The sequence below is a fragment of the Antrostomus carolinensis genome, unplaced genomic scaffold (assembly GCF_000700745.2).
Source record: "Antrostomus carolinensis isolate BGI_N321 unplaced genomic scaffold, ASM70074v2 scaffold4183, whole genome shotgun sequence".
NCBI lineage: Eukaryota > Metazoa > Chordata > Aves > Caprimulgiformes > Caprimulgidae > Antrostomus > Antrostomus carolinensis.
Genome location: NW_010305729.1, coordinates 47,767 through 62,378, shown reverse-complemented (window position 1 = coordinate 62,378; position 14,612 = coordinate 47,767). Strand labels below are relative to the sequence as shown.

Genomic DNA, 14,612 nt, shown 5'->3' with positions numbered 1-14,612 from the left:
AATATATCACTTCTCCTCTGTAACGCCTTCATGAAGTGAACTTTAAATGAAAAAAAAACCAAACCAAAACAAAACACAAAAAAGCCCAACCCAAACAAACAAACCCAGCCTAGATATTTAAAGATGCCTTACTAGGGTTATTGTACTCTTAAACTCCTTTTACTGAATGCAGACAATGCACTGCTTTCAAGTATGTATTTACCACCCTGTCATTTTCTGCCACCCGTACTTCTGACAAAATGCTTCCACTCTATTGCCAAGAACACAAGAACAACCACCATACATAGTCTGAGGTCCCCCTGATATTTCTGTGAGTAAACCAATTACATAGACTTTAGAAAAGTAGGATTTTGCAGGGGGTTAAATAAGGTCAGAAGACAAAATCTCCAGGGAAATTTACTATTGTGAAAAGCATAATAAGAGTTACTGTTTACTAAACACTGCTTTTAATTACACACTTAATGTTATTTTCACATTCTTTCAAAAGGCAAGGAAACGGTGTGGGGAGAGGAAGGAGGAATATGAACTCTGCCAAGTGGAAAAGGGCAACTACAGGATTATTTCCAGCTCCTGAGTAGAAGAACGATGAAGATTAAAAAAAAAAAAAAAAACACCAAACAAACAAAAAAACAAACAAAAAAAACCCAAACCCACTATTCTATAGAAATGCACACATCATTTTAAATTCCTCTTCACACAGTTACACAACACTGAAAATCTACTGCTTTTACTTTGAATAGTGAAAGGTCACTGTTTAAAGCAAATTTATCACTAGTCATGCACTTCCTATCCTTTCTCACTCTTCTCCTAGCAGAGCACTTTGTTCACATCTGGGTCTGTTTAACCAGTGATTGGAAATTTAGCCTCCTGATTTCCCGTTAAATACTAGGCACAGGAAAACAAATAGCACTTGTTTTTCAGTGAGTTTTGTCAGTCATCCAAAATCTAGTGCAAACCATAGAACAGCCTGTGGTTTAGTGGCAGAGACCCAAAATATGTGAACCATATTTTCATGAAGTGAAAGGAATAAACCAGTTATTGGTTGAAGTAATAAGAACATGGTTTTTTTCTTCTTAGAAATACAGAAATGACTAATAATTAAACTCTTCATTCTATCACTTATTCTTCTTTAAAGCTTTTCTTTTTTCTTTTCAAATCTCAAGCCAAGAGCATGTGATCTGGTTTTGTAATTATCATTAGTGCTGTTGTTTCCTCCATTTTACTAACTTAACACACACATTCAGTCCTATTAAAGGGGTTCTTGTGAGTAAGGTTATTTGCTTGCATAAGTGCTTTCTCCTCCATAACTCTTACTCATTCAATTGCCTGAATAACTAATTCAGAGAAAGAACTGAAACATCACATCTTAAATAAAATATTATGTAAAAATCACATATGCAGATATTAAAAGGGTTTTTTGGATCTATTCTAACAGTGATTTCTGCCAGGAAATCACGAAGGATTGGGTCCCTTCTTTCATTGATTTAATTCTTGCTACTTCCATTTCCCCACAGGCTATAAAAGCAATTGAGAAAGTTACCAAATCTAAACAAAAAACTCACTTGCTGAGTAGCACCTATAAAACCCTCTTTCTGGGCAGTTTCATAAAACTTCTGTTTTTCTGCCAAGACATGTTTGCAATAAACTGCTTTTAGGGAATGAGAGAAATAATGACTTGATGGAAAGACAGGAAATGAATTTGTTACATGAAAACTTAAAAGTGGGGTGGCGGGAGAAGTGTGATAAGGTTTTTCTGCAAGATTGACCTGCAATAAGATCACATGTAAAAACATTTTCTACAGGTCTTGCCTAGCTTATGTAAAATTGTGATCTGTCATAATCTAATCAGCCTAATCATCAGTGAAGATGTCCTTTAACTTCCTCTCCCATTCGCCATTTACAATATAATTTTGGCATTTATTCCTCATGATGAAAAAAAACAAAACCCTAGTACATTTGCTAAGTATTCCCCTTCCTGAACTGAGCCGACCTTCCCACCCATGCACTGCTCTTCTGAGTGATCAATGGGCCGATGGTCCAAGCCCAGGAACACTTGAAGAGAAAATGCCCATTCCCAAACTAGTATATTTATGTGGCATGTAAAATATCCAGTCAGACTAATATGACTAGATACGCCAATAATCAAAATGGTGATTTTCAATTATTTAGGTCAGTCAGAGTTCATGCACTAACGCATTTCAGGTGTTTTCAGATTGAAATGCCACGATACTTGGGCATATTTATTTTTAACACTATGAGAATAAACTCCAGCCCTACTTTACTAAAAGCACACTAATTTTCCCAGCACCACCTACTTAACCCATCAAGATATATATAACTCGTGTAGAGTCTGAAAATAACCCAGTCTATGCCAAATGTATTGTTAACACCACGCTATGTAGTCACCATATATTCACTTCTCTCTGACATACATAGAAATTTATGTCAGGCTTTTATCAAGATGCCAAAATTTTTTTCTCAAGATTATTTACTAGTGTTCTCTCTGATATACAGATGGGAAAAGATGCCCCAAGAAGCAAAATGACAACAAAATAAGGCAACAGACCAGTAAAGAACAACTCCTCTCAGCACCTGGGCCCTGTCTCAGATGGCTTCCTCCAAAGTACTGTTGCTCCAGAAGCATCATCATGCTCCCATTCACTGCCATGAAAGGGAAAAAAGTCTTCAAAACATGACATTAGAAAAACCCCTGATGTTAACAGAACATCACCTTTGATTTGGCTGGGGCATGCTATTTAATTTTAATGATAATTTATTCCACTGTGAGGTTTAGCCACCAGTAGACTTTTCGTGAAACTGAGCTGCCTCCATGAAGATAAAGCATGTGACAAGTCACTGTGCTGAGTGAAGCTACACACATCACATAATAAGTGGAAAGCCACATATATACACCAAATTTACATTTTTACACTGAAAAATGTTTATCAAGAAGGTACTTTGTGCCTCTTTCTGTGCTATAACCATACATGCAAAGGCTGGATTTTCTCCCCCATTTATTTTAAACTTCCGCCTAATGGAGGACCAGGCCGAAGGCAAAAATCCAAGCTTTAACTGTATCGTAAGAAGATAAACTCCAGCCCAACTCAGTAGCACTGTATTTTCCTGGTTTTTTTGATGTGCGCTGACACAAGCTTGAAATCTTTTAATCCTTTACTTTAAATAAAGCAATCTGGGGTGGCTTAGCTTTAGTGGAAACTCCAACAATGAGTTCACAGAACAAAGGTAGCAGACCATCTTCCCAATTAGGACACTGAGAACACACAGCCCTGACCCTACCCTCTGCTCCAACATAAACACCATCTAAGCCCAGCATGCCTTAGTTTCTCCACTTGCTCAGTGGTACTAACAACACTTTACAGAGTGCTCTGATTCATTATCTGCTCATATCCTGGAGTTATCTTCTTTGTTAGAAATAACTTTGGATCTTCTAATAGAATTAATTTGTAATTTGTATTTATTTATTTGAACACACTTCCCTGTAACAGTTTAAGAACTTTATTATGATGCTTTACAGGGAAAAACTAATAGCTAGTAATAAAAAGGCATAAACAGCTAGGACTTCACTAATGGTTACATGATCCTTTAACTACAAACTTTGACCTGGCTCTAGGGGTGTTGACTTTACCACCAGTAGGTCCCAGAAGCTGCCATTTAAACTTCTTTACTTACCTTTCTAACTAGGGATCAATCAATAAAACAGTGCAATTCGTATTTTACATATAGTATATTAATAAAATTGTGAATGAATGTATTGTATGAAAAGTCTCAAAGAGAAGCTGGAAAGTGAATGATTATCCTGCCCAAGGCTTCCATAGAGACAGACACAATAGTTATGACACTCCTATGGTATGCATGACACAGATTTCTGTTTTGAACATAGAGAATTCATGGGCATCAAAAAAGGTTTTTCAAATACGAAATCTTCTAAGATTCAAAATACTCTGTTTTTTTGGCTTGGCTATACATTTAAGGAGAATGAACAAGACAGAGCTGCAGAAGTACATGGATAAGCCAAATATTTTCAAACAAGGGTCAAGGAAGCAAGCTCAGCACTCAGCTCCGTTGGAGCTGCGATTTACACTCCTAGGCTCAATTCTCTAAAACTTACCGAAGGCTCTGGCAAGGAGGCAGGGAGCCTCTCCATTAGATGTCTATCTAATGTATGTCCATCTGCCTGACAACTCACCTGAAACAAGAACTCTTGATTCTGCAAAGGGACAGGCTCCTCTAGGCCAGAAGCAGTCTCAGGGATTGCAACCTAGCACGGCCCCAATGCAGGCAAACAGCTCTGCTGCAAAACCGGAGCCCCTCGATTAGAAATAGAAACCTTAATATGTGGAAGGAAGAATACATAAATTATATGGCACTTGAAGAGATCCAAAATTGTCAGAGAGAGTTGTTCAGATGTTTAAACATGATTAGGGATGGGTCAACATCGAGAGCTGATTCACTCCTCGCAATGGAAAGGTGAGCTCTCATATCTGCACAGCTGACGGGGAGCAGTGTTACCCAGTGCCACAGGCACAGGCTGGGGGGATGGCATGAGGCACCACAGCTTTCAGCCCTTACTGTGACCAGCAGAGCCTAAGAGAGGCTGGAGAACTGGGAGGAGGTATTTGAGTCTCACCAACAGAGAAATGGACCTGTAGTGTTTATCAGGTTCTCCTGCCCCACCTGAGGCTCAGCTCACCCCTTCCTGCAGAATCAAGAGGCCAGGTTTACCATGGCACTTCCTGAGGTCAGACAACTCCTTGTTTGGCACAAACCATGAGTGCCGCTGCTTACATTTTCAAGCCTGTTTTTGTAACCAGGAGAGCTTGAAACAGTTTTCTGAAGCATACACTTAGCTAATCGTACAGTTTTGGCAGCCGAGGCCTCAGGCACATTCCTATTGTTCTGTGCCTTCAGTAGCCTGCTGAAGCCCCACTGAGCCAAACCAAGCAAGCCCAGCAGGATCACAGTCCGAGCACTGGCGCAGTTGGCTGAGCAGAAATGGATGGCTCTCAGCAGAGAACCTCTTCGCTCCCAGAGGCAAGGCGAGGGAGAGGAAAAAGCCTGGAGGAGGAGGAAGAGAAGGGAAGAGATAGCTGAACACAAACTAGCTGATATGGAATGGGAGTGATGATGTAGTAATTGTAGGAGGAGATCAAAACTAAACTGAAAGCAGGTCCAAGACTCAATTAACTGATGAAAGGTGCCGTTTCTTTCAGCCAGCAGAGGAGTGAGGAATCTTATCATACTGTTGTTCATTATCTTGTTCCTCAGTCATTTTCTGAGCAGATCTGAACTGTACTGGTACAGTAAGAACATATACCCAGAATGCTCAATAAGAAGATAACACTTAAGAGTCTCTAACACAGTAATGAGAAAACTTGATATTGTGAATACCTTAGAATACAAACAAGCTCATGTGCTTTGCACCAGTCAGTAGTAACACATTGCACTGGAAACAGGATGGAGTCTTTCAAACTTCAAAATATCAAGGGTACTCCTACTTTTGTACTCTGATGACAGGAAAAAGAAAAACAATCCTAGAAAACTTTTGATGTCCAGTAAGTGATAGAACTCTTGGTACACTTAACGGAGTCACCACCATATCAGGTCAACTGAGAGCACAGTGTCCCTTTCCAGTGCACTAATGCTGCAGCACTGTCCATCTTCCTGTCCTGCTGATGCACAGTGACATCATTAAGCTCCCACTGGGTACTGCAGAAACAGTGTTGCCTACACTATCAGCTGTGCTGGAGGAGAAAAATTAAACCCTATAAGGATACAGCTAAAAATAATCAAGCTCAGTTCTCCAATTAGAGTTGAATATAGTAAAAGCTGCAACTTTAATAAAGACAACTCATGATTAGACATGATGTCACGCATTAAAAATTTAATCCAAACAACTTGTCCGTTTCACTACAAATAGCAATCTTGAATCTCCTGGCAAACTGTAAGGACATGATTTACAAATACTAGGTAATATTTGGATCCTACATTATAAGCAGTGCTCCAGTATTTCTGAGAAATAAAAATGACTTCATTCTGGGCTTAGTTCAGTCATTTCAATAGACTAAGCTTCATTAGAGACATAAACCGTAGTTGTACATATTGAGCTCAATACATACAGATTTTTGTTTTGGTCACAGACCACACAACTAGTGTCCACCCATAGTATTTTCAATTGCTTTGAGTTTTTTGCATTGGGGTACTCTCAAACTTCTAATCAGGACTGGCAATCTCTTACACTCTCACAGCTTTTTGAACTGGAATGGCTGCTAGTGTTAATAACCACACGATATGTAGATTCCAAAAAAGCCATTTTGGTTCCTTTTCCTTGAATTCACATAACAAGTAATTGGGTACTTTTTCCAAACTGCTTTGCCCTGCCACCTAACTGTTCCCCAGAGCCCTACACTGAAACTTGACCTCCTGTTAACTTGGTTTTTTTTTATGTATGTTTAAAAACTTTCCAAACGTATGCCATTAACTCTATGTCTTTTGCGACAAGTAGCTGTGATATAGAGCAGGCCGGAGGACTGTGTATACTTACAAAGAAAACTCTTCGAATTCCAGGTGCCAGTCTTTCTGTTTTTAGCTTCCAGACAAGAGGCAAAGGAGAGTTGAGAAGAAACACCAGAGGCTTCTGGTGAATATGCACTGACGAAATTGGATTCAAATGTAATGTGACCTACAGAGAAACAGAGAAATACATGAATACTCCCTTATAAGTTTCAAAACAAAGTGGAATTTGAAACAATGAATCAAAGGTCATTTTATATATATTATGGCTTCCAGTATCCAGACCTCTTGACCCAAGATTATAGACTAATCTACTTCCAAAAAAATCAGTCAACAGAGCACAGATAATGTAAAGAATGAAATAGTTAACATTTGTGCTCTACGCTTGCAAAGAGCTGCTAAAGTGTTTAAGAAAACCTTGGCAACTGCTGATGAAAAATAGCTTATGCAAAAGGTCAAACCACTAAGCTGAGAGTTGGAGAACAAGGAGATAAAAAGAATCAAAAAGCAAACTCTGATTTCTGGTTTCTAGATGGTAACCTACAAAGCTGGCTTAGCGTACAAACCTCATCTGCTGATGCTATTAGGGCACAAATCTAACCTGCAAAACAAATAAAAGTAAACAAACAAAAAAACAGGAGGAACAAATCTGGAAACACGGGTGAGCACTACACTAGTTTATGGAAAGAGGTCCAACCAAAATTTTAACATACATTAGAAAAAGAAAAATGCCCGTCTTCGGGGACTAAAAGGATACATGGGGAAAACAATCCCAGGAAAAGTGGACATCAGAGAAGTGAGGCAACTGAAAGTGAAGCAATTGAAATCACAGTGGCTATGCAATAAGTTTTTTTAGGCAGTCAGCATTTAGCCTGGTAGTTCATCCTGCTTTATAGGAAGAAAGCTTTAGCGTGCAATCAAGAGATGATACATCACACAGACTAAGCAGGCAAGGTGATGTCTCACAACAGTGGGTGGCAGGTGGGTTCCCTGACAATCACAGCTCTTTCTAGAAAAGGTATGGAGGGAGCAAACATGAACACAACCAGCAGTTTGAGTGGGCGCACACGGAAATGAGCATACAGGTAACTTTGAATGATTTTTGTCTCCTGCTAGAGAATTTGAAAGGAAATCCGAGACATGGAAGCTGCTACATACACTTTACTGCATATGTCTTATATAGTGCTAAGCATCAGCTAGTTTACCATTAAAGTAAATGCAGATTAATCTGGCAAACTAACTTGATGAAAGCCAGAGACCAAAGTGAATATTAAGTATCCATTACTGTTGAAAATCTTTCCAAAATAAAAAGTTAGCTTCTTTTTTTTTATTATTATTATTATTATTACCTTATTTCCTCCCCCCATTCCCCCAAGTGAAAAGTTCACCATCACTGCAAAAAGAAAGTCAACCTAGGTCTCAGGTCTGACAGACACCTGGAAGACAGCAGAAAGACCTTTTTCTGCTACTTAAGAACTTGCAAAAAAGCTAGCAAACAACTGGCTGTGTTACCTACCATGCTGATCAGCAGTAAGCAGATGCTCACATGCAGAATTTACTAGATTCTCAAAACCCACTGAATGAACATGTCTCAAGTCCCCACAGTGAAACAAATGTCAAATCCTATAAGCACACCTGTGGGGGCACTGAGGACATCTGTATCTTCGTCTTTGTTATGCTTGATTAAAACTTGTTGGAAAACTGACGTTAAAAGAGTAATTCCACATTTGCACTAAAACCAAACTGTTTTAAAGAACGAGCACCTCTTCTCTGCAGCAGCCAGGGGCAGTGCCAGCTCTGCCTGGAAGGTCGGGCACTGCCACCTTCCACCCAAGGGCAGCCACCTTGCCTCTACTTAGCCTCTCCCAGCAGGACACTTAGTTGTATTTATGCATTTCCAAAAGAAAACATTAAGTATAGATTATCACATCTTCCAGGGTCTGCATTTCTCTCCATTTTCTGCCTCAAAAGAATAAAAAACCTTTTTTAGGAAACTGCAGGGTGTTAGAGCTCTGAATGCTAATGGGATGACAGAGACTTCAAAAGCCAAACAGTCATGATCCTAGCTATAAAAACTGCTTTACAGTACCAGGCTATAAAGTCAAAATAATTCCATTAGCTGAAAATAAGAGAGAAGATAAAATTATTTGTTTTACAATGCTCCTTCTTTGTTGTTCTGTCTAGAAATGGAGAGACAAAAGTGGAAAGGAAAAGGTGTTTAGAACTGCTATTAAATTCACGGCTATTAAAAAGCTTTCATTAATTCTTGTGGTTTTTCAGCAGTAATCACAGCTAATTAGTAATAAGCTGTTTAAACTATTAAATATAATTACCTTGTTCTGGGGTTATTTTTTTTTTTTTACAAGCAATTAAAATAATGTAATCTAAGTTTACCCAGGTAGCCCAATTATATCTTTTGCAGTCCTGATCTGGCAAGTACGAGTTCAAATTTTGTTCTGATATTTTTTTCAGGTCCAAATGGTATACAGTGCATTGAATTTTAAACTCTCTAAACTTCAAAGTGTCAAAGAAAATCTACTACACTAAATGGAGTAAATATTAAAACAGGTCCACTCTTACCATAGGCATCCATAGCCACATTTTCACACCCAATCATAACTGGTTTCTTCTGATCCAAAAGGAAGCAAAGATTAACGTAAATATTGATTAAATGAGCTGTAATATAGGTTTATGTACTTAAATAACCAAGAATAGAGAAACAATAAAAATCTTCTCACACTGGCCATCAGGGGCACTCAGCTCAGGTTTGCACCCTGTGGTTTTATTAAAACGTCAAGCCAAAGCAAAGAAGCAGCTCCTATTAGAATTTTTGTTTTTTAATTGCTATTTAAAAACCTCTGGTATTTATTAAAACCAGAAACGACACAAGAAATATAACACACTGAAAACTTCATCTCAGAAACAGCTAGGCTAAGTCCTTGGGGTAATAAGGAAATGAAGAGGTATCTCTGTTTCAACTGATCTCAGACAAGTTTATTCAAAGCCAACATCTATCAGACAAGACAGATGTTTTAGACTTCATGAAGATTTCTGCCTGTTGGTTTGGTCACATGACAGAGCATACAGGGTAACCATACTACCTTAGTGAGAAAATCAAAGACTCTCTTCAACAGGATCTATCAGATTTCACAGTTGCTCTTCCTTTAGGCTTTGGAAATTAAGTATGTATATAATATACACATATATTATTACTTCCACACATGCATGGAAATAATCAACAAAGTTTGAGCTGCATTCAGAAGTGGTGATATATCTATTCATGCCTTTGGCTGGAACTGTAGCATAAGTTATATCACATAATGGAATTTTCCTATATTTCTGCCTGAAAAGTGCAGATTGATCCTTAAGAAAAGCTACAGGACTTTAACACAAAATCAATTATTTTTTCATAAGTAAATGAAGTGCTCCTGTGAAAATTTTCAGAATAAACGTAATTTTGCACTACTGCACTCCTCAGTTTGCTCATGTGTAAGACAGCAACAAAACACATAATGTGGAATTAATACTCCTAGTCCTAAACTTGAGAAAGAACATAGTTAACATGAGCATGCTTCTACAGTAGCCTCTGTCACTATATTCCTTGGCATATATGTTCCCTGCCACTATACTTCCTTGTATAACAGAGTCCTCAGCATCAACTTGATTTTCGAGACTGAAAAAAACCCCCAAAAAACCCCACAGAGCTACTCAAAAGCTGTTTAGGACCATCTTGGTCATCATATTTTTAATAACTAATTTTTGCTTCAGAGCTAGCGCTGATGAGGAGCAGCTGGACAGCCTAGCCTGAAAGTGACAGTTCCCACTGTGATGATGTACAAAATGAAGAATCTCCTCATAATGTAACTACATGCTCCCCTAATATTTATGATTGCCCCCAACACTGTCTGCACTTGATGATGCACAACAGTGGTATCTATTATGGAAGACTTTTTCGTGGTCCTTGGAAAGATTTTTCAAGCAAACTGCTGGAGAGTTGCTAGCATTCAGGAGCTTTTTGTCAACAACCTAGCTGCCAGGCAAATGTGTTCTACCTTGCGTAACAGCAGTTGGTGGGCTACCACACAGTAATTTCAGCTCAAGTAAGGTAGGCATGGTCAAACACCCTATTGGTGAGGTTAGAGGTGTTTCTGTGTGGAAGGCAGCGGTTTGAATTGTGGTGTCCAGGTAAAAGTCTGGACTCAACTATGCAACAGAGGTACCCAAATGCCTCTTCCACTCCCGCTTTAGAGACTGAAAGGCTTAACAGGACTCTAAGGTGTTATGAGCTTATGATGTTGACACAAGCCAAGTTCTAAGCTTCAACTGCACCAGCACTCCCAGTGTGACACTGTCCTCTCTAGCTCTGCCTTATTAAGCTTTCTGCTGTCACAGCAGTGCTCCCACCTCCTTGCCACTCTGCCTCCATCCACAGCACTGCAGTGGAAGATCCTCATCCCTACTCTCTCCAATGACCTCTCTCACCAAAAAGTAATTTCTGCTGGAGTGCCTTCACTGTGGCTCTAGTTAAACCATATTTTGTCTGAATCCTAAGCGGTGCTCCCCTTTCCTCAGCCACCTTTCTCTTTCATCTTAGCTTCTGAGCTCTGCGAGGCACATCCTTTCTCAAATGTCTAGACAGTTCATAGCACCTTCTAAACACTCCACAAAATAACAGAAAGGTACTGGATCACTTCAAACCACCAAACAGAATGCTTTTAACCAACAGCAGAAGAGCTAACTAGAAATTTTCCCTTTCTTTTTGTATTTTCACTGGCAGAATCCGTATTATTAAATACTAATATGAAGCATTGCCCAGAAAGCCCAGAAGCCAGTCCTACGTATGTTCAGCACTGTACTGCTAGATATGAAGACATAGTGTGAAATTCTGAACTCACTGAACTCTGTGTTAAAATTAGTTATTTTTCTGAAAATCCCACATAAGATTCCCTCCCCCCCAGGCCCCCCCAAATAAGGTATCTAAAAAGATATACTCTCCATCCATTCTTACAGGTCCAAACAAGCTTATAAAATACACATATTTTGTACTTCTCAGCAACATACCACCTCAAAGTCTTCTGCATCTCAGACAGCTCTATAAGCAGTTTGGTTGAACAATACTAAAAGAAAACTAAATCAGAATAATTAAGTGGACTAAAGCACTTGTAGGTCACCTAGTACAATTAACAAGCACCTGCTATGGGTCTGCCCATGTTATTTTTAAAGCATGTTAAGGGACAGCACATTAACCAAGCAGACAGTAGCACAATAATAGTACAGGAAAATAAGTCAATGTGGTCCAACATATCCCTCACTCCCAGTGAAGGGCTCATTCGATCCCTGAACTGTTGTGTAGCCAGCATCTTCATCATGCAACCAACAGTTAGGCCAGACCTTTTGAACACGTGTCTCAGCAACAGTCTTCAAAGTAAAGCTCAGCTTCAGCAGCTGTTTGTCAGAGCAACCTGCTCTTCCAGACTCACTTTGCAGCCTCCTTTGGCCTCCAAATAACACGTTATTAACTTGTGAGGAATACGATAACTAAATTGTGAGGAATACGATAATTAAAGATTAAAGCTATTCTAAAAATCTTAGAACAAAACCTACAAATTCATTTTTAAAAAGCATACCAACAACAAAGCATATAACTGTGGCTAGGACAGGAACCACAGAGAAGTTCTGTCATTTTTGCTAGAATGAGTCTTTCAATATATGTTATAAAAACTGTAAAAAGGTAAAAGACTTAAAGATACCATGTCTACCAAACTTAGGCTGGCATTCCTTAGCCAGCTATACTTGCACGTATTCGTGCTCATCGCTACTGTCTGCACATTCTGCAAAGAGTTCCTTTAAGGTCTCTAGCAGCAGCAAGGTTAAGGCGGCTGCAGAGCCTCCTCTGTCCCTGGAGATCACAGTTTCATGGAAGGCTGAGTATCACCACAGAAACCAACTACAAAAACAGTCTATGGGCTCCTGCCCTGTTACTCTGGTAAAGCAATTTGTACTATGTGAAAAGTAAGGGCACAAATGCTGAAAACTGATCAAAGTAAACACTGCTGTTAAAGAACCATTTTGTTTTGCTGACTTCAAGGCATCAAATTGCAGACTCTGTGTTTTGTTCTAAAAAGATGAAAGTCAAGTGCCAAGGACTTGTATGGTTGAATTAACTATTTTAGTGTGAAGGCCTTGAGATAAATTCATAGCCCATTTTCCAAAACAGCCATTACGAATTTGTGCTAATAAACCAGGACAAAATATGCTGAGTTGTACTGAATTACACTGCCCTGGCTAGGACAGCTGTTCCCTAAAAGAGAAGAGAAAAATCGATTTTAACTCTCAGATCTTACAAAAACATTTATGATTTACAAATGATGCACTAAAGATGGATTTATGACATTTTAACTCATTACTCAGCTGCAAAGATTAAGTTAAGCAGGCAAAATTTAGAAGAAATTTGAAAATCTATACCTATCACTGTCCTCTTTAAGTGTTTTCACTCTTTGTTAATATATATTTATAGGACATACATTGTTCTGGTATTGCAACAGTGAAAGAAACTAATACTAAGAAACTTATCTTTACAGTTCATTAGTGTATACTATCCAGTATAAGAGGTTTAGAATTTCTACTGAAATTCACTTGAAAAATATAACACCAATACACTGGCTGTGAAAGAATTCAGTGAAGGATTAATGCATGAATCCACCTCAAGTGGTAGGATCTAGTACTGCACCACTTTCCAAAAGTATTTATCAATTGCTTTAGGATGGATCTCCAAGACAGTGCCTTTATTCTTAAGATGAAAGTAAAAAAAAAGGTGTACTCTTTCAGCAGGGACTGTGAATTCAAAATGGAACACTTTTTCTTTTTTTCCTTCATATTTTTGCTATGCTTTTTGACTATTGTGTTACAGAGTTGATACCAAGCCAGCTATAGTAGATTGCAACGTCCAGCTTTCAGGAGCCAACAGTTTCCAAGAGAGAGTTTGCTGATTTTTCCAAGAAATGTAAGATATGTTCATAGGGTGTTACTGCTTGAAGTAATTTTGCTTAAAGGGTTACATATTTGCACTCAAATTGAATAATTGCAGAAGTTCCTATAAGCACATGAGACCCCACCGCTTCCCTTTTGGGAAGGTTCTCCAATGAAAACTCTTTTATTCATACAGGGCAATCACCTATTTTTTGAAAACTCATCCCAGCAATGAGACAGATCTTCAGAACAGCATCACAGAAATAAATATCTCCAGGAAAACTGCAATGCCATTAAAAACAAGCACTCATACCCACACACAGTTACTTTTTCTCCTGTAGAACTTGAAGCTGTGCCACTCTCGTGGCCTTTGCCAGAGACACACCACGTTTTCTTCTCTCTGCCGGGCCAGTGCTAATGGATGGTGCTGGGGCAGGCACCTGCCCCTTCAGGAGAGAGCCGGGGGGCTGCAATGCATGAGGCACAAGTGGGGAGGGAAAGCCCTTTTCTTTTTGCATTACTGCCAGGGTGAGGCACAAGTCAGTCCTAGGGGAACAGGTCTGAGTCCCTGGTACCATTTACCAGCTGTGTGAAGGACTGAAATTTATTTCCAAGGCTGAGGTAGCACTCTAAGCTAATTCTAAAATCAATCTTTTGCTTCTTTGATCCTAAATATATGGTTGCAAACGGATTGGCATGACTTGGACCTTCACACCCACACTCTACAGAGAGAATCAGATTGACTAAACAGCAGTTACAGCTCAATTGTGAAAATCATGGGAAAGATTCACCGCTTGCATAATTCCACTGAAGCTACTGGTATTAAGCCAGAAACTGATGTGGTCCCATACGTTACCTTATAAAAAAATAATACTATTGCACAATCTGCTGACCCTTATGATCTACCACCCAGACTGGATAACTGGACTCCATCAAAAAGAAGGCAAGAGAACAGAAAGGTTGATGAGGACTACCCAACCATTATCTACAGCCCATTGCATGCTCTTCATTACAAAGTACTGTCAGAAACCTTTGACCGAAAGATGTTTAAAATCTTCTCCCCACCCACCATTTTTCCTCCACCAGGTGCTAAAGGTCAGGGTGCACTGTGC

At 39.1% G+C, this 14,612-nt stretch overlaps 1 protein-coding gene across 1 annotated transcript in view; it reads right to left on the bottom strand.

The window, feature by feature from the left end:
- TGFBR3 (transforming growth factor beta receptor 3) overlaps positions 1 to 14,612 on the bottom strand; it is a 72,511-nt gene that overhangs the window by 41,218 nt on the left and 16,681 nt on the right. The window contains exon 3 of the mRNA XM_010164863.1: positions 6,563 to 6,700. The gene's annotated coding sequence lies outside the window, so the exon portion shown is untranslated. The remainder of the gene's footprint in view (positions 1 to 6,562; positions 6,701 to 14,612) is intronic.